At 43.8% G+C, this 22,434-nt stretch overlaps 1 protein-coding gene across 1 annotated transcript in view; it reads left to right on the top strand.

Annotated features, from left to right (window-relative positions):
• The first annotated feature begins 11,461 nt into the window (after positions 1–11,461).
• Positions 11,462–22,434, top strand: part of Sgf29 (SAGA complex associated factor 29) — a 42,178-nt gene continuing 31,205 nt past the window's right edge. The window contains exon 1 of the mRNA XM_057778598.1: positions 11,462–11,636. The gene's annotated coding sequence lies outside the window, so the exon portion shown is untranslated. The remainder of the gene's footprint in view (positions 11,637–22,434) is intronic.

The raw sequence follows: 22,434 nt of genomic DNA, 5'->3' as shown, positions 1-22,434 counted from the left end.
TCCTGAGTGCTGGGATTAAAGGCGTGCACCGCCACGGCCCGGCTTGAATATACATTCTAGAGAACCCTTCACACAGGCCACAAGGGAACAGGCATGAGGTGGTACACCATGACAGTGTATGTGATTGTATCTAATCCATCATCAGGGGTCCAAACGACTTCAAAATGTTGGATGTTTAAACTAAGCTCGATGGTATAGGCCTGCAGCAGCCGCATTCAGGGGGCTGAGGCAGAAAGAGTGCGAATTCAAAGCCAGCCTGGACGACATAGCTCATCTGCCTCAAACATAATATGGAAGAAACTGATGGCACACTTGTTCTAAGTCACAAAGTAGACCTGGGGGCTGGGGAGATGCCTCAGTGCTTAAGAGTGCTGGCTGTTCTTCAGACAGCCCAGGTTTGGTTCCAGAACCCAGATAGTGGTTCACAGCCACATGTAACTCCAATTCCATAGGATCTGACAGCTTCTTCGGGCCTCTGTAGGCACCAGACATGACATACAAAAAAGCAAAATACCTATACATATAAAATAAAAATTTTAAGTTAAAATTTAAAAATGTAGACACAAGGACAAGTCTTAGAAACAAAACAAATGGAAAAACAAATAAGAAGGCCAGGTGTGGCGGGGCGCTAAACCCAGCACCCGGAGGCAGGCGGATCTCTGTGAGTCTGCAGCCAGCCTGGTCTACATATCTGACTCCAGGATAGTCTGGACTACATGGAGAGACCATGTACCAAACAAACACACAAACAGGCTAATGCACGGGTATGGCCGCTCCATACCCTACCCCATGGTCCCAGCTATTCAGGAGCCTGAAGCAGGAGGATGGTTCTAGCCCTGGAGTTCAATGGCGGCCTTACTGATCAGAAACAGATTCTCACTTGGATCAGTGAGATGGAACAGAAGGTAGAAGCGCTTGTTGCCAAGCCTGCTGACCTAGATTCAATCCCGGCACCCTCCCGCAGTCTATCCTGTGATCTCAGCACAGATGCCTGGCTGTGGCTGACATATGCCCACACAGGGCCCTAATAAAATACAATGTAGCTTAAACATGCACAAGGCGAAAACAGTAACTGGGATTAGAACAATAGGAAGCTCTTTTTGTTTATTTTTAGACTGGGTCTCTTGTAGCCCAGACTGTTCTGGAATTCCCTATGTTGCTGAAGGCGTCCTTAAATTTCTGATCTTCATGCATCCCCTACCTAAGCACCAGACTACAGATCTGGTCCATCACACCCTATTTACGCAGCTGGGAATCAAACCTGAAGCCTCGCCCCTGCTATGCCGGTACTCTACCAACTGAACAACAGCCCTGGGCTGCACGGGTTAGGAGGCCTTTTCGAAAGGTTTCACTATGTAGCCCCGGCTGGTATAGAACTTTGGGATTCGCTATGTACTAAGGCTAGCCTTAAACTGGGGGTTTGTAGTTGTTGGTTTTTTTGGGGGGGTGTTCGCTTTCTTTTTTTCTTTTTTTGTTTTTTTGAGACAGGGTTTCTGGAACTCATTCTGTACACCAGGCTGGCCTCAAACTCACAGAGATATGCCTGCCTCTGCTTCCTGAGTGCTGGGATTAAAGGTGTGTGCCACCACTGCCCAACCACGCCATCTTCTTTTAATTAAAAAAAAGAAACAAACTTTTTTTTTTTTAAAGATAGGGTCTTAACTCTGTGGCTTTGACTGACTTCGACCTGCTTGCCTCTGCCTTCCAAGTTGAGGGATTAAAGGCCTGTGCCACCATTCCTGGCCATAATTAAAATCTTATTACATTTATTTATTTATTTATTTATTTATTGTGCATGCACAAATGCACTTCTGCCATGATGTGAGTATGGAGCTCAGAGGATGGCTTGGGGGACTTGGCCCTCTCCTTCCACCAGAGGGTTCTAGAGATTGAACTCTTGTCAGGCTTAGTGACAAGTGCCTTTCCCGCTGAGCTACCTTGGCATTGCTCGGAAGCTTGGCTCAGACTCCCTAGTGTTGGGATTAGAGTCATATGCCACCACACCAGGATAAAACAATAGGGAAACTCTCCAGACTGTCTCTACTGTTTAAGGAGGAGGTGGGCCAGCCTTTGGAAAGTTAACCTTGCTCCTCTAAGCCTTGGGAACCTGAACCTTGTTTCACACTACAGGTAAAATGGAGTCTGAAGTCAAAATGGCAGTACTTAGGACAAGGTGCTTTTGCCTTCTCCCTTCAGCACCATAAGGTGTAAAACAATAAAACACACACACACACACAAAACCTAACATATATAGAAAATCAGGAGTTAAAATTCAACTGTAATAGTTAATGCTAACTGTCAACCTGTTAGGCTCTTGAGAGATGGGCCTCTGGACATGTCTATGGGAAGACCCGTCTTGATCTTGGGCAGAACTATAGGCAGGATCCTGAACTCCACAGTAAGTTCTGGGTAGGGATTCCAGACTGAGCACTAGCAAGCAAGCTCCATTGTTTGTTTTTGTTTTTCTAGACAGGGTTTTCCTCTGTAGCCCTGGCTGTCTTGGAACTCGCTATGTAGTGTGAACCAGACTAACCTTGAAATCAGAGATCCACCTGCCTCTGCCTCTTGAGGAGCTGACATTAAAGGCATTATCCACCATACCTGGCTGCATCCTTGCTTTTTAAAAAAAAAATGTACAAGCCGGGCGGTGGTGGTGCCCGCCTTTAATCCCAGCACTCGGGAGGCAGAGGCAGGCGGATCTCTGTGAGTTCGAGGCCAGCCTGGTCTACAAGAGCTAGTTCCAGGACAGGCACCAAAGCTACAGAGAAACCCTGTCTCGAAAAACCAAAAAAAAAAAAAAATGTACATCAGTGTTTTGCCCGAGCTGCCATGTGGGTGCTGGGATTTGAACCTGGGTTCTCTGGGAGAGCAGTCAATGCTCTTAACTGAAGAACCAAAGTTCCTCCATTTTGTTCTCCGCCTCCATCTTGTGTCTTGCATAAGCTATTTCCTGTAAAACATTCTAGTCCACAGAAATGGCTAGCGGCAAAAGTAACAGGGTAGCCATGTGGAAAGTACAAAAACCACAGAACATCCCCACCCGAAGGCCAGCCGATAAGAAAACTTGACAAGCAACAGGCAAGGTTCGAAAGTAAAATTTTGAAAAGTCCCTAGACACAAGCCAATCAGGACTGAACCCGACACCCCATACCTGGCTAATATAACTTTTCTGTGTTTTGCCTTTAAATAATGCCTGCCCTCTAAAAGGACAAGCTCTTCTTGCTACTGCTGCACTGATAAGGTCCCTACCAGCTTGTAATGTGCACCCAATGAACCTTGCTTTTGCATTTTGGTGAGTCAGTCTCCCTGGTGGTCTTTTGGGGTCCCCACAGACTGGGTACAACATTAATCTCTGAGCTGTCTCTCCAGCTCCAGTCGTGGTGGTGCTCACCAGTAGGATTTGCTGAAGGAGGCAGAGGCAGGAGGATCACTAGGTCGAGGCCAGCCTGAACATCTCTTCTTCTTCACTGTAGATTTCTGTGACTCTACTCCTGTGGTTGTGACTTCCCAACTTGATGAACTGCATCCTGAATTGTAAGCAAGGGTTAATGACTCAGATGCCTCAGGGGAGTTGAGAAATTCTTGGCAGGACAATTGAGAGGCTAATAACATCTGCAAGTAGTTGGGAGCCAGTAAACTCCTGAGAAGGTCAACATACTGACCTTGAGACTTGGGGGGGGGGGGGATCTGAATATGAAATCTTCTCCTACACATGTTCCAAATGCCCCCAACCCACTGTACTTCTGTACAGTCCCCACTTCCAAGAGGCGGCTGCCCTTCATTGTTCTCATTGAAGACAATCTTCTGTTGAGGTAGGTCTCTTGCTTTTATAGTCCACATTACCTTGATCAATCCCGATCAAACACTAAACCCAAATAAACCTTTCTGTTGTGGAATAATCTTTTTGTACAATGTGAAGATGTGTCTTTGCCAAGGTGCCTTCTTATTGAATTAATAAAGAACTGAATGGCCAATACCTAGGCAGGAAGAGATTAGGTGGGACTTCCGGGCAGAAAGAAAAGAAGAGGAAATGAATCTAGGTGGGGGAGTCACCAGAGGAGATAGAGAGGAAGCCGACACACAGGAGGAGAGGTGAAAGCCACAAGTCATTTAACAGCACATAGATTAATTAACAATGGGTTAATTTAAGTTATAAGAGTTTAATAAATAAGCCCAAGTTAAGGCCAAGCTTTCAAAATTAATAACGTCTCTGTGTCATTTTTTTGTGAGCTGGCAGTCCAAAGAAAAATCTATCTACTTCTTTCTTCCTTACATTGCCTTTTTACGGGTATTTTTACTCATAGCTACAGGAAAAGTAATGAAGAGCACAATTGTGAGCCCTAAATGTCTTACAGGGAGCCACCATGTCCATATTTGACTTTCAGAATGGATAGTTGCTGTGACCTTAACAAACAAAATTTGTAGCAGGGCCTGGTGCAGTAAATCTGTAATCCCAGCAGTTGGGAGGCAGAGGCAGAGGATTCAGGAGTGCAAACCCCACCTGACTCTAAAAACAAAACAGGGAGGGGACAGAGACAGGTGGATCTCTGTGACTTGGGGGTCAGCCTGCTCTATAGATCAAGTTCTAGGCCAATCAAGGCTACATGGTGAAATACAGTCTATAACAACAATGACAAAAACTAAACAATAAAAAATTATAGAGTTCTTTTGTTTGAGACAATGTATTCTGTTTTTCTATGTAATCCCACATGTCCTGGAGTTCCTGCGGAGAAAGAGATTAGCCTCAAACTCACAGAGATTCTCCTGCCTCTGCCTCCCAAATGATGGGGGGTTCACTACCACACCTGACTGGAAATTCTTCATGTTATAATTTCTCCAAAATTAAGGATGCATAACTGAGACAGGACGGGGGGGCCGTGCTCAGGGTTGGTGCTGGAAAGATGGCTCAGCAGTTAAGAGCACTTGTTGCTATTGAAAAGAACCCCAGTTCAGTCTCCAGCACCCATGAGGTGACTGACAATTGTCTGTAACTCTAGTTTTAGAGGATCTAGTACCCGCTTCTGGCCTCCTTGAATACTAACCATGCACATGGTATGCATACATATATGTGGACAAAGCAATCATATATAGAAAATAAAAACAAATCTTTTTTATTACGTGGGAGTTTTATTGAGATAAAGGGAGTGGGGGGAGGGCAGAGAGAAAGAGAGAGATACAGAGAAAAAGAGGAAGAGGAAAAGAGGCAAGGATCAGCCTGCCTCTTCAGAAGAGGAGTGGGAAAAGAGAAAAAAACGTCTTTTAGAAACAAAATAGAATGTAGTTTTCTTATTTGTGTTTTTAATGTTTTTTTTAAAGATTCATTTTTGTGTATGAATATTTTGCCTGCATGTATGTACCTGCACTGCATGTGTGCACAGTTCCTACAGAGGTCAGCAGAGAGCAGCTGATTCCCAGAACTGGAACTAGGAATGATTGTGAGCCAACACGTGGTTGCCGGGAGTGGAAGTGAGCGCCACAAGAAATGTTCTTATGGCTAAGCCTTCTCTGAGCCCTGGTTTGGAGACAGGGTCTTGTTATCTAACCATAGCTAGCCTAAACTCACCGCGTCAACCAGGCAAGCCTTGAAGTTGTAGGTGATCCTTCTGAACTGTTTCTGCCTGTGGCGTACGAGGATTATAGGAGTGCACTGTTGTGCCTAGTGCCTAGTGTTTAAACATTTTAAACTAAAGAAACTTAGAGACAGAAAGGGTTTATTTGGCTTTTCAAAGTGACAGTCCATTTTCTCCCCTGAGATTGGGTTTCTCTGTGTAGCCCTGGAACTAGAACTGGCTCTATAGACCAGGCTGGGGCCTCTGCCTCTTGAATGTTAAAATTAAAGGTGTCAGTCACCACTGCCTGGCTTGCTTGTTTGATTTCTTTCTTTTTTTGAAATTTTCTTTTTTGAGACGAGGTCTCACTGTCTAGTCTGGCTAGCCTCTAATTCACAGACATTCACCTGTCTCTGCCTTCCATTTGCTGTCAATTAGTTTTATTATCTAGGCCAGCTTCCCAGGGAATGGTGACGCCTACAGTGGGCTGGGCCCACCTACATAGATTAGCAATCAAGACAATTTCCCAAAGATGTGGCCACAAGCAATTTCTGTCTGGGGAATCCCTCAGCTGAGAATGCCTTCTCAAGTGACTCCAGGCAGTGTCAAGCTGATTGTTAAAACTAACCAGGACACCTGACTAGACACAGGTTCAGTGAAAGAAAATATTCTTTTTTAAAACTTTAAAAATTATGTGTCTCTGTGGGGGTATGTGTACATGATTGCAGGTGCAGAGGAAGACAGAGCAGCAGATACCCTTGGGGCTGGAACTGCGGGCAGTTATAAGCCATCAGTGTGGACACTGGGAGCTGAACTTGGGTTCTTGGCAAAAGCAGTATGTGTTCTTAATTGCTGGGCATTTTCCCAGCCTCATCATTTTTCTTGGTTTTCTTTGTTAGTCTGGGGACTGGAATAGTTCCAGTGTTTAATGATCCCTAGTAGAAAAAAATCTGAGAGCTTACTGTGTGCTGGGTACAGTGCTGCGTACTGGGGATGCCGAAATGAACAACACTGATGATCTTGACCTTACAGAGTCTGAAAGTCTATCAGAGAATAACAGTATGTAATTATAGACTTTAAAGGACTCATTTCATCTGAGAAGTGGTGGAACACGCCTTTAATCTGAGCACTCCATTTGGGAGGTAGAGCCAGGACGATCTCAGTGAGTTCGAGGCCAGCCTGGTCTCTAGAGCAAGTTCCAGGACAGCCAGGACTGTTACACAGAGAAGCCTTGTCTGAAAAAACAAAACGAAACTGTCAGAGTCCAGCTCCAGCAGGGTTCGGGTCCCAAAGAGGAGACGTAGAGCTGTCGAGGGAAGGAGACTGACAGGATCTGAGAGGGAATCATGATGGCTGCCCGTTTATTGAAAACGGGCTACACTTTATATACTCTACAGTTCCATTATAGTGTGAGCACAATCAACACTGAAAGCCAGCGATGGTTCTGGGGTGAAAGGGGTCATCGAGGCCATTACACCAAACAAGACTCTGAATGCCTATTGGTCTCTAAAGATTCAGTCATCCCATCAGGGTTTTTCCTGAAGCAAAAAGCAGTAAGTTCAGCAAGAATCTAAATGACTTTTGTCCTCTAAGTTTCAGTAACCCCACCAGGCACCCTCTCACACTTCCTCCTGCAAAGTCTCAGCCTTTGTGATTAGGAGATGTCAGACATCAAGGCTTGAGAAACAAACCTGTAAGAGCAACTTTTATTCCTCAAGCGACACGACGCAGCATTTGTACCATGTAGCACAGCAAGCATTGAGCTGTGTCCTAATTGCATTCCTTTGTGCCTTAGTCTTATAATGTGGTCTGTTCCCCTCATAAGCTCCCAAAAGGGAAGGTCCTGACACATTACTCTTTCTCCATTATACTATACCATCTGATTCCTTTAATGTACGCTCCTATATATGGCAAAGGGGAATCAAGCCAGTCTAACTTTTTAACCAGATCTTTTCTCTGTGGGGCGTACTAAATCTTGCCATACATTCAGAAAGCCACTAATAGTGGGCACTATTCTATACTCATTAACCGAACCCTTGCCCTAAACAGCCTCAGGCTCTGGATCTGTAACCACTATTCCTCTCGATTGTGTGATTTTCATCTCTGGGACCAGCTATGCCCAGTTAATAAATCTTTAACTTCTCTATTCTTGTTGTAATCAGGGCACATAATGGGGAGTCTTGTGTGGAAAGTAGGCAGAGTTATCATGCTATATAGTTCCACAGTGGCAGTGATTTGTCTGTGTAAAGCGTATGTTCTATTTATTTATTTACTTACTTACTTACTTACTTACTTATTTATTTATTTATTTCCTTTAGTGTTCTGTCTGCATGTTTGCCTACAGGCCAGAAGAGGGCACCAGATTTCACTATAGATGGTTGTGAGCCACCATGTGGTTGCTGGGAATTGAACTCAGGACCTCTGGAAGAACAATCAGTGCTCTTAACCTCTGAGCCATCTCTCCAGCCCCATTGTATCTATTCTCATCCTTCACTAAAGCTCACACAAAGTTTCCCAAAGGAACAGGCATAAGGAAACTCCCATAACACATAATGAGAATCATTAAAAATGAAAGTAAATGAGCTGGATAGGTGGCTTAGTGGTAAAGAGCTCTGGTCACTCTTCCAGAGGACCCAGGTTCAATTCCCAGTACCCAAAGGGCGGCTCACAATTCTCTGTAACTCCAGCTCCAGGGGATCTGACAGCCTCACACAGACATATATGCAGGCAAAACACCAATGAACATTTTTTTAAAAATCCTAGGAGGTAAAAGGGTGCTGGAAAGTTGTGATTTGCAATGTTGAAATGCTGGAACTTCGTCAAGGAGCAGTGGTTGCCACGAAGTCCACAAAACAAAACAAACAAACAGCTTTTAGCCTGGCAGTGGAGGCGCACATCTTTGATCCCAGCACTCAGGAGGCAGAGGCAGGCGGATCTCTGAGTTTGAGGGCAGCCTGCACTACACAGTGAGTTCCAGGATAGCCAGGGACATACAGAGAAACTCTGCCTCAAACCAAAGCAAATTTATATTCTCTCTGTCTCTCTCTCTCTCTCTGTGTCTCTCTCTCTCTCTCTCTCTCTCTGTCTCTCCTTGTGCAAAGCCCTTGGAGGCCAGAAGAGGGCATCAGATCCCTTGGAACTGACTGGAACTGGAATTACAGGTAGTTGTGAGCTACCTTAAGTAGGTGCTGGAATTCTTTTCTTTTTATTCCTTTTTTTTAATTTTTAAAATAATCTATTTTACATGCCATTCCCAGTTCTCTCTCCTTCCCTTCTTCCTACTACCCCCACCTTCTCCCCACTCCACCCCCTTCCACCCCTCAGAGAGGGTGGGGTCTCCCAGGGGGAGTCAACAATGTCACATCATTTGAGGCAGGACCAAAGCCCTCCCCCTGTATCTAGACTGAGCAAGGTATCCCTCCATAGGAATGGGTTCCAAAGAGCCAGTTCATGCACTAGGGATGAATATTGGTTCCACTGCTAGTGGCCCCACAACCTGCCCAAGCCACACAACTGTCTCCCACATTCAGAGGGCCTAGTTCAGTCCTATGCCAGTTCCCCAGCTGTCAGAGTCGGTAAGCTCCCACTTGCTCAGGTCAATTGTTTCTGCAGGTTTCCCCATCATGGCCTTGGTCCCTTTGCTCATATTATCACTCCTCCCTCTCTATGGATGGACTCCAAGAGTTGACCACAGCTCTTAGCTGTGAATCTCTGTATCTGCTTCCATCAAATACTGGATGAAGGTTCTATGATGACAATTAAGGTAGTCATCAATGTGATTACAGGGGAAGGGCAGTCAAGATACCCTCTCCACTATTGCATAGGGTCTTAGCTGGGGTCATCCTTGTGGATTCCTGGGAATTTCCCTAGTGCCTGGTTTCTCGCTAACCCCATAACGGCTCCCTCTTTCAAGGTATCTCTTTCCTTGTTCTCCCTCTCTGTCCTTCACCTAACTTGATCTTCCTGATCCCTCAAGGAAGACCTCAACATAAATCCAGCCATACTGAACCTCATAGAAGAGTAGCCTTAAATGCATTGGCACAGGAGACCACTTTCTGAATATAACCCCGGTAGCAGAGACACTGAGATAGACAAAAAAATGGGACCTCCTGGAACTGAGAAACTTCTGTAAGGTAAAGGACAGTCAGCAAGACAAAAAGTCAACATACAGAATGGGAAAAGATCTTCACCAATCTCACATCTAAGAGAGGGCTGATCTCCAAAATATATAAAGAACTCAAGAAACTAGATATCAAAATATCAAATAATCCAAATTAAAAATGGGGTACAGATCTAAATAGAGAATTCTCAACAGAGGAATCTTAAGTGTCAAAAGACACTTAAGGAACTGCTCAACATCCTTAGCGATCAGGAAAATGCAAATCTAAACAACTCTGAGATACCATCTTACACCTGTCAGAATGGCTAAGATCAAAAACACTAATGACAGCTTATGCTGGAGAGGATGTGGAGTAAGGGAAACACTCTTCCATTGCTGGTGGGAATGCAAACTTGTACAGCCACTTTGGAAATCAATATGGTAGTTTCTCAGAAAATTGGGAATCAATCTATCTCAAGACCTAGCAATACCACTCTTGGGCATATACCCAAAGGATGTTCAATCATACCCAAGGACATTTGCTCAACTATGTTCATAGCATCATTATTTGTAAATAGCCAGAACCTGGAAACAACCTGGATGCGCCTCAACCGAAGAATGGATAAACTAAATGCCGCAGATTTACACAATGGAGTACTACTCAGTGGCAAAAAATAACGACATCTTGAAATTTGCGGGCAAATGGATGGAACTAGAAAAAAAAAACATCCTGAGTGAGGTAACCCAGACACAGAAAGACAAACACTATGGTATGTACTTATATGTTAATTTTAGAATAAAGCAAAGGATAGCCAGCCTATAGGCTACAATCTCAGAGAGGACAGGAAACAAGAAGAACCCAAAGAGAAACACACATGGATCCCCCTGGGAAGAAGTAGACAAGGTCTCCTTAGTAAATTGGCAGCATGGGGGGAGGGGAAAGGGTAGTAGGAGAATAGTGAGGGAGAAGGGGAGCAGGGTGCTAAAATTCTAATTCTGGTCCTCATGATAGAGCAGCAAGTGCTCTTAACCACCAAATTATCTTGACTTTTTAGGGGTTATGTATGAAATATAAAATACTAGGAAAGATACTTGGGGTGGGTGCAGTCCTGAGGATTGAAACCAGAACCATGCTAAGGCCACGAGCTAGGTAGGCTTCCAAAGAATACATTTATTTATTTATTTATTTATTTAGTTAGTTAGTTAGTTAGTTAGTTAGTTAGTTAGTTAGTTTTTTGGGATAGGGTTTATCATTAGCTTTGGAGCCTGTCCTGAAACTAGCTCTTTTAGACCAGGCTGGCCTTGAACTCACAGAGATCTGCCTGCCAATGTCTCCCGAGTGCTGGGATTAAAGGCGTGTGCCATCACCGCCCAGTCCCAAAGAATATCTTTATAGCTAAATATTTGCATGACCACATTCTTCATTTCCTGGGAAGATTCTGTAAAAATGTAACTGCTTATTTGCGATTTAAAAATATTTTTGGATAAATTTTAGATTCACAACAAAATTTAGCTTAAAATTCAGAGTCCTCATATGCTTCCTGGGGGCCTTCTTTCCCTCTTCCCAACAATCTGATGTTTTTGTTTTCTTCTGGTGCTGAGGGGCCACATGCTAGGCAAGGTTCCATACATGCTTTTTGGTTCTCTTGATTTATGTGAAAGCTCTCAGGGGAGTATGCAAAGACACGGGAAACAAACAAGCACTGTGATTTATTAAATCATGATTAAATAGTTTAGGGCACAGGTGTCAAAATAAAAACTACATTTCCCAGCGTGCAATACATCACGTCACAGAGAAGTATCGGGCATGCGCAGAGGAGTCCTCCGCGCTCGACCGCGCTCATAAGAGAAACAGCGTGTGTGGTTCTTGACGTGCCACGAACCTTCGAACACAAGTGCCATAGTACCCTGTGAAGAAGCGTTCCAGCGACTCTCCTGTTCCCGCCATCGCAGTCACCAGCCCGACGTGCTGTTTCGCCCCAGACTCGGTAGGTGGGACGGGACCATGGCAAGACACTTCCGAGCAGCGCGGGAACGAAGGGCCAGCGTTCCAGCCCGGCGCCCGGCTCGCTGAGGCGGCTTCGGAGCTGACGCGCAAGCGCTCTAGACGGGGAAGGGGGCGGGGCTGTGGGGGGGCCTGCGACCGGCTCCCTGGGTCTGCGCGTGCGCCCTACGTCCCCGGCGAAGTGGGACGGCGCTGGAGCTGGCTCGCCTTGGGGCGGGCACCTGATGAGGTCCTCGGCCTGAGAGTGCCGCCCACCCCTCCCCACTTCCCCGACACCGACACTTTTTACTGCTCGCTCAAAAGCTCTTTGGTTTTGAGATGCTCTCACTCAGCCTGGCCTTGACCTCGCAGTCGTGCGCTCCCAGCTCCAAGTGCTGAGATTACAGATTTGAGCCACACATTCCCTACCTGTGCATATTTACACAACAGTAACTTAGCCACCCTCTTGCTCACTCACCTGTCTGCTTGCTCGTGCAGCCTAGGGCGGCGGCTTCTACTCATTAGCATCTTCTCCCACCAGTCTCTATTTGGCTCTCTCCAGAGAAGCCCTGTCTCCTGTCATTCCAGAGAAACAGCTCTACCAAAGCCACCTTGACTTCTGGGTTGCCTACTTCAGTGATGAAGGCTTGGTAACACCCTCTTTCATTGCCTAAAACTCTTGCCCCATTTCTTTAGCTTTAATGGTTGTACCATCGAAATATCTAAACCCTACTACATCTTGCCTTTCTTTCTGTTCACTCCCCGGGCTTTATCTACTTTATACTTTAAGTATAAAGGACATTTATTTTGGTGCTAACTCTCGTTCCTATCCTTTTTTGTTTGTTTTCGTTTTTCTTTTCTTTTTTTGGTTTTTTGAGACAGGGTTTCTCTGTAGCTTTGGAGCCTGTCCTGGAACTAGCTCTTGTAGACCAGGCTGACCTCGAACTCACAGGGATCCGCCTGCCTCTGCCTCTGCCTCCCGAGTGCTGGGATTAAAGGCTTGTGCCACCATCGCCCAGCTCAAATGAGTTTATTCCTACTACTACCAGAAGGACAACAACCTTAGAGCCAAACAGCATACCATGCCAGAGGGGCTAAAGAAAGGGTTTACAAAGGTGGGTGGCTATCAAAAGTGTACATTATAGTCAGCTACGTAATCCATAGCTGGGCAAGGAAATTTGCAGCCTTCAGTTGTTTTCCTTTCCCATTGTATGGCAATAAAAAGACCACTTCATCCCAATTCCAGAGCAATAAGCAAGTCTACAAAAGCAAAAGGCAGGAACACCATTATCTTATTCTTGTCTCACCAGCAGGCCTCTAGGATCTCACAGACATTACAGGAAAGCCTGTAAGGGATGCCTAGTACCATATCCAGTTTCTTTGGCTGTCACAGGGACGCTGTGTGTGAATTATTAGAGGTCTGGGTACTCTGGGCGAGTGTCAGTAGTTGACTGGGGTAGAGCGGGCAATAACACATTGCCTTCAGGTTAGTGCTGGCTGTCACATCCCCCAACAATTCTACCTTGAATTCAAGACTTAGGTTTATTTGTGCATTTTTATTATTAATTAAAATATTTTTGAAAGGTTTTATGGCCCGATAAACCTCTCCGCCAATGCAATAATCCAAATCAGACCAAATCAAACCAAACTAGAAAAAGCCGAAGTTTAATGGATGCCAGCACTCGGATGCCAGCTCTCAGATGCCAGCGCTTCCCCCAGGTCCCCCAGGGATAGAAACAGGAAGGAAGACCAGAAGGAAGAGACAACTGGAAAGCCCACATGTTCATTCTCTGGGGGGCAGTTTAAGTGTGGGAGTGGTCTTGACCCTCTCTGGGGAGGGGTCACCGTTTTCCCAGGCTTTCTTGGAGGTGGTATCTGGATTGAGGTAACTCCCAGAGGAGGGGGCCTGGAATGGAAAGTTCCACCTAAACATTCCAGACTCCCCAGACACATGGATGCCAGGGGCTGGGTGAAGCCTCCAACCAACCAATTTTATATTTTTAAATTTGTTATCTTTTTTTTTTAAATATTTATTTATTATGTATACAATATTCTGTCTGTGTGTATGCCTGCAGGTCAGAAGAGGGCACCAGACCTCATTACAGATGGTTGTGAGCCACCATGTGGTTGTTGGGAATTGAACTCAGGACCTTTGGAAGAGCAGGCAATGCTCTTAACCTCTGAGCCATCTCTCCAGCCCTTAATTTGTTATCTTAAGACTGGTCTCCCTTTGCAGCTCTACCTGTCCATGAACTCATTATATAGACCAGGCTGGCCTGTAACTCACAGAGATCTGCTTGCCTCTGCCTTCCCAGTGCTGGGATTAAAGTCATGGGCTACTATGCCTGGCAACGCTTTAATTTTTTTTTTTTTTTTTTTTTTTGGTTTTTCGAGACAGGGTTTCTCTGTGGTTTTGGAGCCTGTCCTGGAACTAGCTCTTGTAGGCCAGGCTGGTCTCGAACTCACAGAGATCCGCCTGCCTCTGCCTCCCAAGTGCTGGGATTAAAGGCGAACGCTTTATTTTTTAAAGGTTATTTTTATTTTATGAATCTGAGTATTTTGCCTGATGTATGTTTATACACCACATGCAGAGACCACATGAGGTCATCAGAGCTCCTGAAACTGGAATATGGTTATTAGGAATTGAACCTGTGTCTCTAGAGGAACAGCCAGGATCTCTCTCTAAAGTCCAGACTGACTTTGAACTCATGATGATCCCCCTGTCTTGGTCTCATAGGGCTGCAGATTTTTTTGTCAAGCTCTGGCATCATCTCCCCTCTTGAATGTCTAATAAACGTTTTAAGTGTGGCCCAAACTGAGATTTTTAGTTTTATCCTCATGTGCTCTTACTTTTACTAGTGTTCCAGTTCCTCCAGATACTCAGGCTAGGAACTTGGGAGATGTTTGTGGTGTTCCCCCACTCTTCCCATCAGTGTGATAGAACATAGTTATTCTTGAGGCTTTGAGGGTAGAATTTCTCAGCGCCTAATTGTATGTTGTCATTTTGTACTCTGACTTACCCATCTGCATAGTTTCCTTTCTGTTGCAGTGATAAGCACCCTGACAAAAACCAACTTGGAAGAGAAGGGTTTGTTTGGCTGACCACTCTGGATTGTAGTCCATCACTGTGGGGCAGCAGATAGTCACAGCTGCAGTCAAGAGCAGAGAGGTGAACTCAGAGTGTCTGCTCGTATTCAGGCCTGTCTCTTCACATACGCAGTCGAGGACCTAAACCCAGGGAATGATGCCACCAAGAAAGGGTGGTTTTCTCATCTCTATTAACACAATTGAGATAATCTCTCACAGGCATCCTGATCTAGACATTGAGAATCTTTTCCCAAATGACTTAGATGTCAAGTTAAAACTAATAATCATTCCATATTTATCTTCTCGCGTGCTGATTTCACCATAAGAATAAATACATGGAGCATATGCTCACATAGTGATGGAAATGCACTGTTAGCTGATTTTGTCCTATGACCATTACAGAATGTTCTTATACAACCCTAGATTGTGTGGCTTACTACATACCTGTTATTCCTGGGCTACACTTATACATAGTGTGTTACTGTAGCAAATAGTATAGGTAATTTTCATAAAATGGACAGTATTTGTGTATCTACACAGAAAAGGTTCAATAAAAATACTAGGTGAGGGCCAGTAAAATGACTCAGATGGTGGAGGCACTTGTCACTAAGCCTGACAGCCTGCCTGTGACCCACATGGTAGGAAGAAAACCAGTAAACACTGTGGTACGTGTTCACACACAGTAAATAAATATTTGATAAAAAGTAGTGAGGTGATGGAAGTTTGAGCTTATAATCTTATAAATATTTTTGAGCGTTATCTTTTTTGTGTTTTGGGACAGGGTTTCTATGTGTAAGAACCTTGGCTGTCCTAGAACTCCCTCTGTAGACCAGGTTGGCCTCTAACTCACAGAGATCCTCCTGCCTCTGCCTCCTGAGTGCTGGGATTAGAGGTGTCTACCCCCTTACCTGGAAAATATAATAAATATTATAAACTTATATTAAGATTCTATTAATAATACCAGATATTCAAGAGGAGATATAATGCTAGATCTGAATATACAAACCTGCATTAATATCTTATGAGACCACTATCGTAAGTTTGGTCTATTGTTGGGTGCTGGCATTGTTTGACATGTGGCTGTATTTGTTTAATATCCATTCTGCATTGCTTTTCTTTCACTACTGCGTACCCTTCATGTCTTCGATAATTTTAAATACTACTAAGTGGAATTATGAAGGGGCAGCACTTCTACATATATGGGAAGTACAGAGTCTCTTGGAAGATGTTGGTGTTCACCAGCTTTTTCTGGAGACAGAGAACTTGAATAGCTTAGCTTCAAACTGTTGCAGTGTTGTAAGCTGAAAGACTGTTCTAAAGGGTGTTCGGGACTCAGCTCTGTTCAGCCATCTGATCTGAAAGCACTGTGTGCCAAGGCCTGTGCGGATCAGAGAGACTAGAGCAGCATTCCTGTATTCTCAGAGCTTGTGATCTGCTAGGAGAGCTGTCAGTGAAACAGCTCATCATACGCATGAATGTCAAGTACAAGAATAGAAGTTTGTTCAGGAGGCTGAGGAATTCAGTGCCAACCTGGGCACAGTGAGACCCTACCTCAGAAACAAATAAGCTGGGCATGGTGGCACACACCTTTAATCCCAGCACTGGGGGGGGGACTGAGGGAGGGCGAACCTCTGGGAGTTCCAAGTTAGCCAGGACATAGTAAGTTCCAGGACAAAACAACAACAATAAAAACAAAACAAGAATAACGTTTATATGCAGGCCTTAGGAACTTTCCAGAAGTTTTGATTGGCCATTGCCATGACCTGGGGTAAATGGAAGAGCTTGTGGCTGTCTGTGAGCGGTGTTGTTTGTAGTGGTATAGTATTTGTATTTTAACGAATAAAACTTGCCTGAAGACCAGAGGCAAAGCTAAAGCCACTAGAGGCCCGGTAATAGTGACACATATCATTAATCCCAGGATTTGGGAGACAGAGGCAGATGGATCTCTGTGAGTTCAAGGTCACTGTGGGCTACACAAGATCAATACAGAAACAATAGAGATGGTGGTGGCCTACACCGTTAATCCCAGTACTAGGGAATCATAATCCTTTAATCTCAGCACTAGAGGGAATAAAATGGGAGGAGAGAGACTTAGTCTGCTTAGTCTATGGTCACCCACCCTTGGTAGAGTAAGACATCTCTAATGGCTGGCTTGGCTGCCTTGCTTTTCTGGTTTTTTGGCTTGAACCCCAGTTTCTGTCTCTGGGTTTTTATTGTTCACACTACAGTTGTTCTCCCCCATTTTCTTATATAAACATCATGATCTTGGTGTGAAAAAATTGATAAGCTCTACTTGTAGAAGCTTTTTGTTCTTATTAGATTTTGGTTTTTCAGGACAGGATTTCTCTGCATAGCCCTGTTTGTCCTGGAAATCATTCTGTAGACCAAGCTGGCTTTGAACTTGGAGGTCCACCTGCCTCTGCCTCCCGAGTGCTAGGATTAAAAGCATTCACTACCACCCCATCACTGCCCTGCTAAAAGTTCATTTTGACAACTGTAATTAAATCCTGAAAGTTGAATAAATTAGAGTGACTTAAAAAGGAAGAAAAGGATACTTTAGAGGTACTTCAGACAGACAGGAGGAATAGGGGAAAGTGTGTGCTTGTTTGGTTGTGTCCTAGGGTAGTGTGGGTTCAGTAGGAGAGGTCAGATAAATCTGTAGTTTTAGTACCAACTTTCTGAAGCTAAAATTAGTGGGGACAGAGGATCCCCTCAATTTCTAGATGTCTGTATTAAGATTCTTACAAAGGTTTTAAATTGGATCATCTTTGTTTAAAAAAAAATACCAAATTGGTTTCATTAACATTTATGACCACAGCCTATCAAGTAGAAGGTAGTTTGGTGAGCATTTCCATTGTGAGTTGGATGTGGATGATCATAAGGGTTGCTTGTACATTCAGGCTTAGGTTGTAGTTTAAAAAAAAAAAAAGGTTTTGAACCCCATCTTTGTCACTTCCTACTGTGGACCTTGGTAATTTATTTCTTCAGATCCAGTTTCCCACAAGTACTAAATGAACAGCCCTTTGCAGGGTTATTAGGGAAATGCCCTACAGAAAAGCAGTTGGCACATGGTACTGCTTAGTAAGGAACAGCCATTATTTCCCTGTTAGGTTTTATAGAGAACCAGTGGGATGCAGCTTAGAGGTGCCTGGTTGAGTCAACTGAGAAATCTGATGCTCTGCCATCTACAAGCTGGAGGCCCAAGAAAGCCCCAGTGGATCCAGCCTAAGCCCAAAGCCTGAGAACTGCAGTTTGGATAATAACCACTTCTGGGAACACCCTCACAAGCACCCCCAGAAGCAATGTTTTATTAACTGTAGTATGTCAGCGTAATTAGCCATTATGTTTTCTTTTTTTGTTTTTTTTTTTTTTTGGTTTTTCGAGACAGGGTTTCTCTGTGGTTTTGGAGCCTGTCCTGGAACTAGCTCTTGTAGACCAGGCTGGTCTCGAACTCACAGAGATCCGCCTGCCTCTGCTTCCCAAGTGCTGGGATTAAAGGCATGCGCCACCACCGCCCGGCCCAAGAATTTTTTTTTAAACAAGAGTCTTACCAACCATTTTTACAACCTACACTCTCCTGAGTGACCTGGAACTTGCTTTGTAGACCAGGCTGGCCTCAAACACATAGAAATATGCCTATCTATTCTTCCAGAGTGCTGGAATTAAAGGAACTTGCCACCATGCCTAGCATAACTGGACTTTTTTCCTCCCAAGATTTATTTATATGTAAAGTGTTTTACCTTCATGTATGTATGTATGTGTATCATGTACCATGTCTGGTACCCTCGGAGTCCAGAAGAGGATGTCTGATCTCTTGGAATTAGTGTTACAGTTGTGAGCCATCATGTGGGACTGGAACTGACCCAGTTCCTCTGCAAAAGCAGCAAATGCTCTTAACTGTTGAGCTATCTCTCCAGCCCCATAACTAGACTTTTTATACTTTTTGAAATTTGAATTTTGGGAATGGTCCGATTTGGACAGGGTCTCATTATTTAATAGCCCCAGCTAAGTCTTGCGTTCAAGTCACTCCTGCCCCGCCTCAGGTATGTTGGAATTACATGCACACCATCATGGCTCGTTATTCTTTCTTTTTTTTGGGGGGGGGTGGACATTGCAGGGTTCCACTATGCTCTGACTGTTCTGTAACTCAGTATGTAGACCAGGCTGGACTTGAACTCACAGAAATCTGCCTGTTCTTGCCTCCAAAGTACTAGGTTAAGGTGTTTGCCACTATATCCAGCTCTTTTTCTTCTTTATATGAAAATGAATAGTTCTGTGGTGCTGCAAATTCTATGGTGTTGTAGGGGCTGGAGAGTTGGATCAGCTGTTAGAAACACTTGTTCTTACAGAGGACTGGGGTTCTGTTCCCAGAACTCACATGGCAGCTAACAACTATCTTTAATTCCCATTCTAGGGACTCTGACACCTCGTCTAACCACTGAAGGCTCCTTCATGCATGTGGTACACATACATATACTCACGCACAGCACACTTAAATTAACATTAAAAAATAATGTGCTGGGCATTGTGACATATGCCTTTAATCCCACCCAGTAGGCAGAGGCAGATGGATCTCTGTAACTGGAGGCTGTGCTTTCGTTTCCTGGCTGCCCAGTCCTGAGTAATAATCACACAGAAGCTTTTATTAAATACAAACTGTTTGGCCTATTAGCTCAGGTGTATTATTAACTAGCTCTTACAACTTAAATTAGCCCATTTCTGTTTTTCTTTATTTTACCATGAGACTGTTGACCTCACATCTTCTCCAGCAACTGCTCGTGTCTCTCTCGACTCTGCCTTCTTTCTCTTTCTGACTCTGTTTGGATTTCCCACCTAGCTATATTCTGCCCAGCCATAAGCCAAAGCAGTTTTTTTATTAACCAATGGTAATAAAACCTATTCACAGCATACAGAGGGATAACCCCACATCAGATCTCTGAGTTTGAGATCTTCTACAGAGCAAGTTCCAGGATAGCCAGGACTACACAGAGAAACCCTGTCTTGAAAAACAAACAAAAAATAGTGTCATAAATGTGAAGGAAAATAGATTATCTTGCAGACCTTGTTAAAGTCATGTCTCCAAGACTCATGTTTGTAGAAAATGTTGTGCTTCCTAAATATTTAAGACATGTGCTTCCAAGAGCACAGTTCAGTAATAAAAAGAGAAATAACTGAATTTATTAATGGAAAAGGGGCAGTTTGCCAAAAGAAGATAATACAAATTATCACCATTCACATGGATAGATATCTGTTATCATTAGCCACCAGGGACGTGCAAATCAAAGCAACCAGGGCCAGAGAGTAGTTAGGTGATGGAGCACATGCCCAGTATGCGTAAGGCCCTGGGTCATCACAGAGTCCCTACGCTGCACAAAAACAGGTACAGCAGTGAGATGCCATATCGGACTCACTGGGATGACCGTAGCAAAAGGACAGCAGTGTATGTTGGCACGGTTGCGGACATTCTAGAATCTCATTGCTGGTAGTAAAATGGCCCACCCACTGTGAAAATAATCTGGCCATTCTTCAAAAAGCTAAATCCAAAGGATTCAGTAATTCCATTCCTGTGAATAAACCTAGAAAATGAAAATATATGTCAACACAAACCTTGTGTAAGCTGTGTCACGTGCATGCCGTAATACTGACTCCTTGGGTGCTAAGCTGGGGGGGGGTTACTTCATCTCATAGGTTTTAAGGTCCACAAACATAATAAAGATCTTGTCTGAGAAGACAGGCTGGGTGAGTGTCACATTTGTAATCCCAGTACTTGGAAGGCTGAGGCAGAGCTGTGCGTTTAAGTCCATTCTGGCTTCGTAGTGTGGCAAATATTTTGGGGTCCCTTAGGTCTTGTCTCCTTGAAGGATGAATTTAATCTCTGTCCTTACTTGAGCAAACTAACACATCTCTTGGCACATGGTATGCACACTGATCTAGCAAATGCCTTTTTCTCAGTCCTGTCCATAAGCAGTTTGCTTTCAGTTGGCAAGGCCAGCAGTATATCTCAGCAGTTTTACCTCAGAGATTTATTTCTGCCCTATTATCATAACTTAGAGGGGATCTTGCTCATCTGTTCCTTCTCCAACTTATTACATTAATGCACTATATTGATGACATTTGCTGATTAGAACAGGCAATAGCAACCACTTAGAACTCATTGGTAACCCATATGTGCAATCAGAGGATGGGAAATAAATCTAACCAAAATTCAAGGGCCTTCCACCTTAGTGAAATTCTTAGGAGTCCGATGGTGTGAGGCATGCAGACATTCCTTCCAAGGTAAAGGGTAAGTTACTGCACCTGGCCCCTCCTGTCACCAGTGAAACAGCACAGTGTTTAGTAGGCTGTTTGAATTCTGGAGACAGCACATTCCCCACTTGAGTGTGTGACTTTGGCCCATATACCAAGTGACTTGGAAAGCTACTAGCCTTGAGTGGGGCCTGGAACATTCAATCAAAAGGCAGTTTAAGCACAAGTTTATTTAGCAAAGGAGAACTTTGTTGTGTGATGTTTTATTCTTTTTGATTTTTGAGGGGCCTACCACCTGGTTCCCAAATAAATCACACATAGAGGCTTATTCTTAGTTATGAATGCCCGACCTTAGCTTGACTTGTTTCTAGCCAGCTTTTCTTAACTTTTATTATTCTGTTTACTTTTTAAAAAAAAAATATTTTATTTATTTATTTATTTATTTATTTATTTATTTATTTATTTATTTATTATGTATACAATATTCTGTCTGTGTACATGTCTGCAGGCCAGAAGAGGGCACCAGATCTCATTACAGATGGTTGTGAGCCACCATGTGGTTGCTGGGAATTGAACTCAGGACCTTTGGAAGAGCAGGCAATGCTCTTAACCACTGAGCCATCTCTCCAGGTGTCCCCCCCCCCCCCTCCTTTTGACTCTGGGATTTTCCCAGAAAAGAAAAGTTTTAAAGCCAGGCGGTGGAGGCACACACCTTTAATCCCAGCACTTGGGAGGCAGAGGCAGGCATCTGGATCTCTGTGGGTTCAAGGCCAGCCTGGTTTACAAGAGCTAGTTTCAGGACTGGCCCCAAAACTACAGAGAGACCTTGTCTCGAAAAACCAAAAAAAAAAAAAAAAAAAGAAAAGAAAAGAAAGTTATATCTGATCAAATGAAAAGCATTTGTTAGTTTTATAAATTAGTTTATATTGAATGATCACACTGTTTGATGAACTATCACTTCTTGTAATCAAGAGGTCTCTCTTGTTTGAATCTAATCTTTATAATATTTGCTTTATAGTTTCTTCTGAAATTTTTGTTTATCTTCTAAAGTTGTTTTATCAGTATCATTCTTTTACAATAGGCATTAGGTCCTTTAATTGCTCTGGGGAGAAGCTTTTCCCATGATGACAGGAAATGTTTGAACCAGATTTGACATGGGGGCCCCCAAGGTGTTTCCTGATGGCAAAGGGCTGCCCTGTCTGTCTCTTGTTGATCTGCATTGGTTCAGTGTTGGACTTTGCTGTACCGTCTGCATACTCAGAAGGCAAGAGCCTTCTGTTTCGATTATTCCTAGAAGAAACATTGTTTCTAGGAAAGCGCCTACAATCCCTTTTCAAGTGACCTTGTTTACCACAAGTAAAACACCTAACATCTTGATTTTTCTTAGAGTTTCTGGAAATCACCTGTCCTATCTAATTATCATCATGGTTATTATATTCAATATTGCTTTATCTTGGATCTAGTCCTTT

This window comes from Chionomys nivalis, chromosome 8 (assembly GCF_950005125.1).
Source record: "Chionomys nivalis chromosome 8, mChiNiv1.1, whole genome shotgun sequence".
In the NCBI taxonomy this organism is placed as follows: domain Eukaryota; kingdom Metazoa; phylum Chordata; class Mammalia; order Rodentia; family Cricetidae; genus Chionomys; species Chionomys nivalis.
This window is presented reverse-complemented; position numbering and strand designations above follow the sequence as displayed.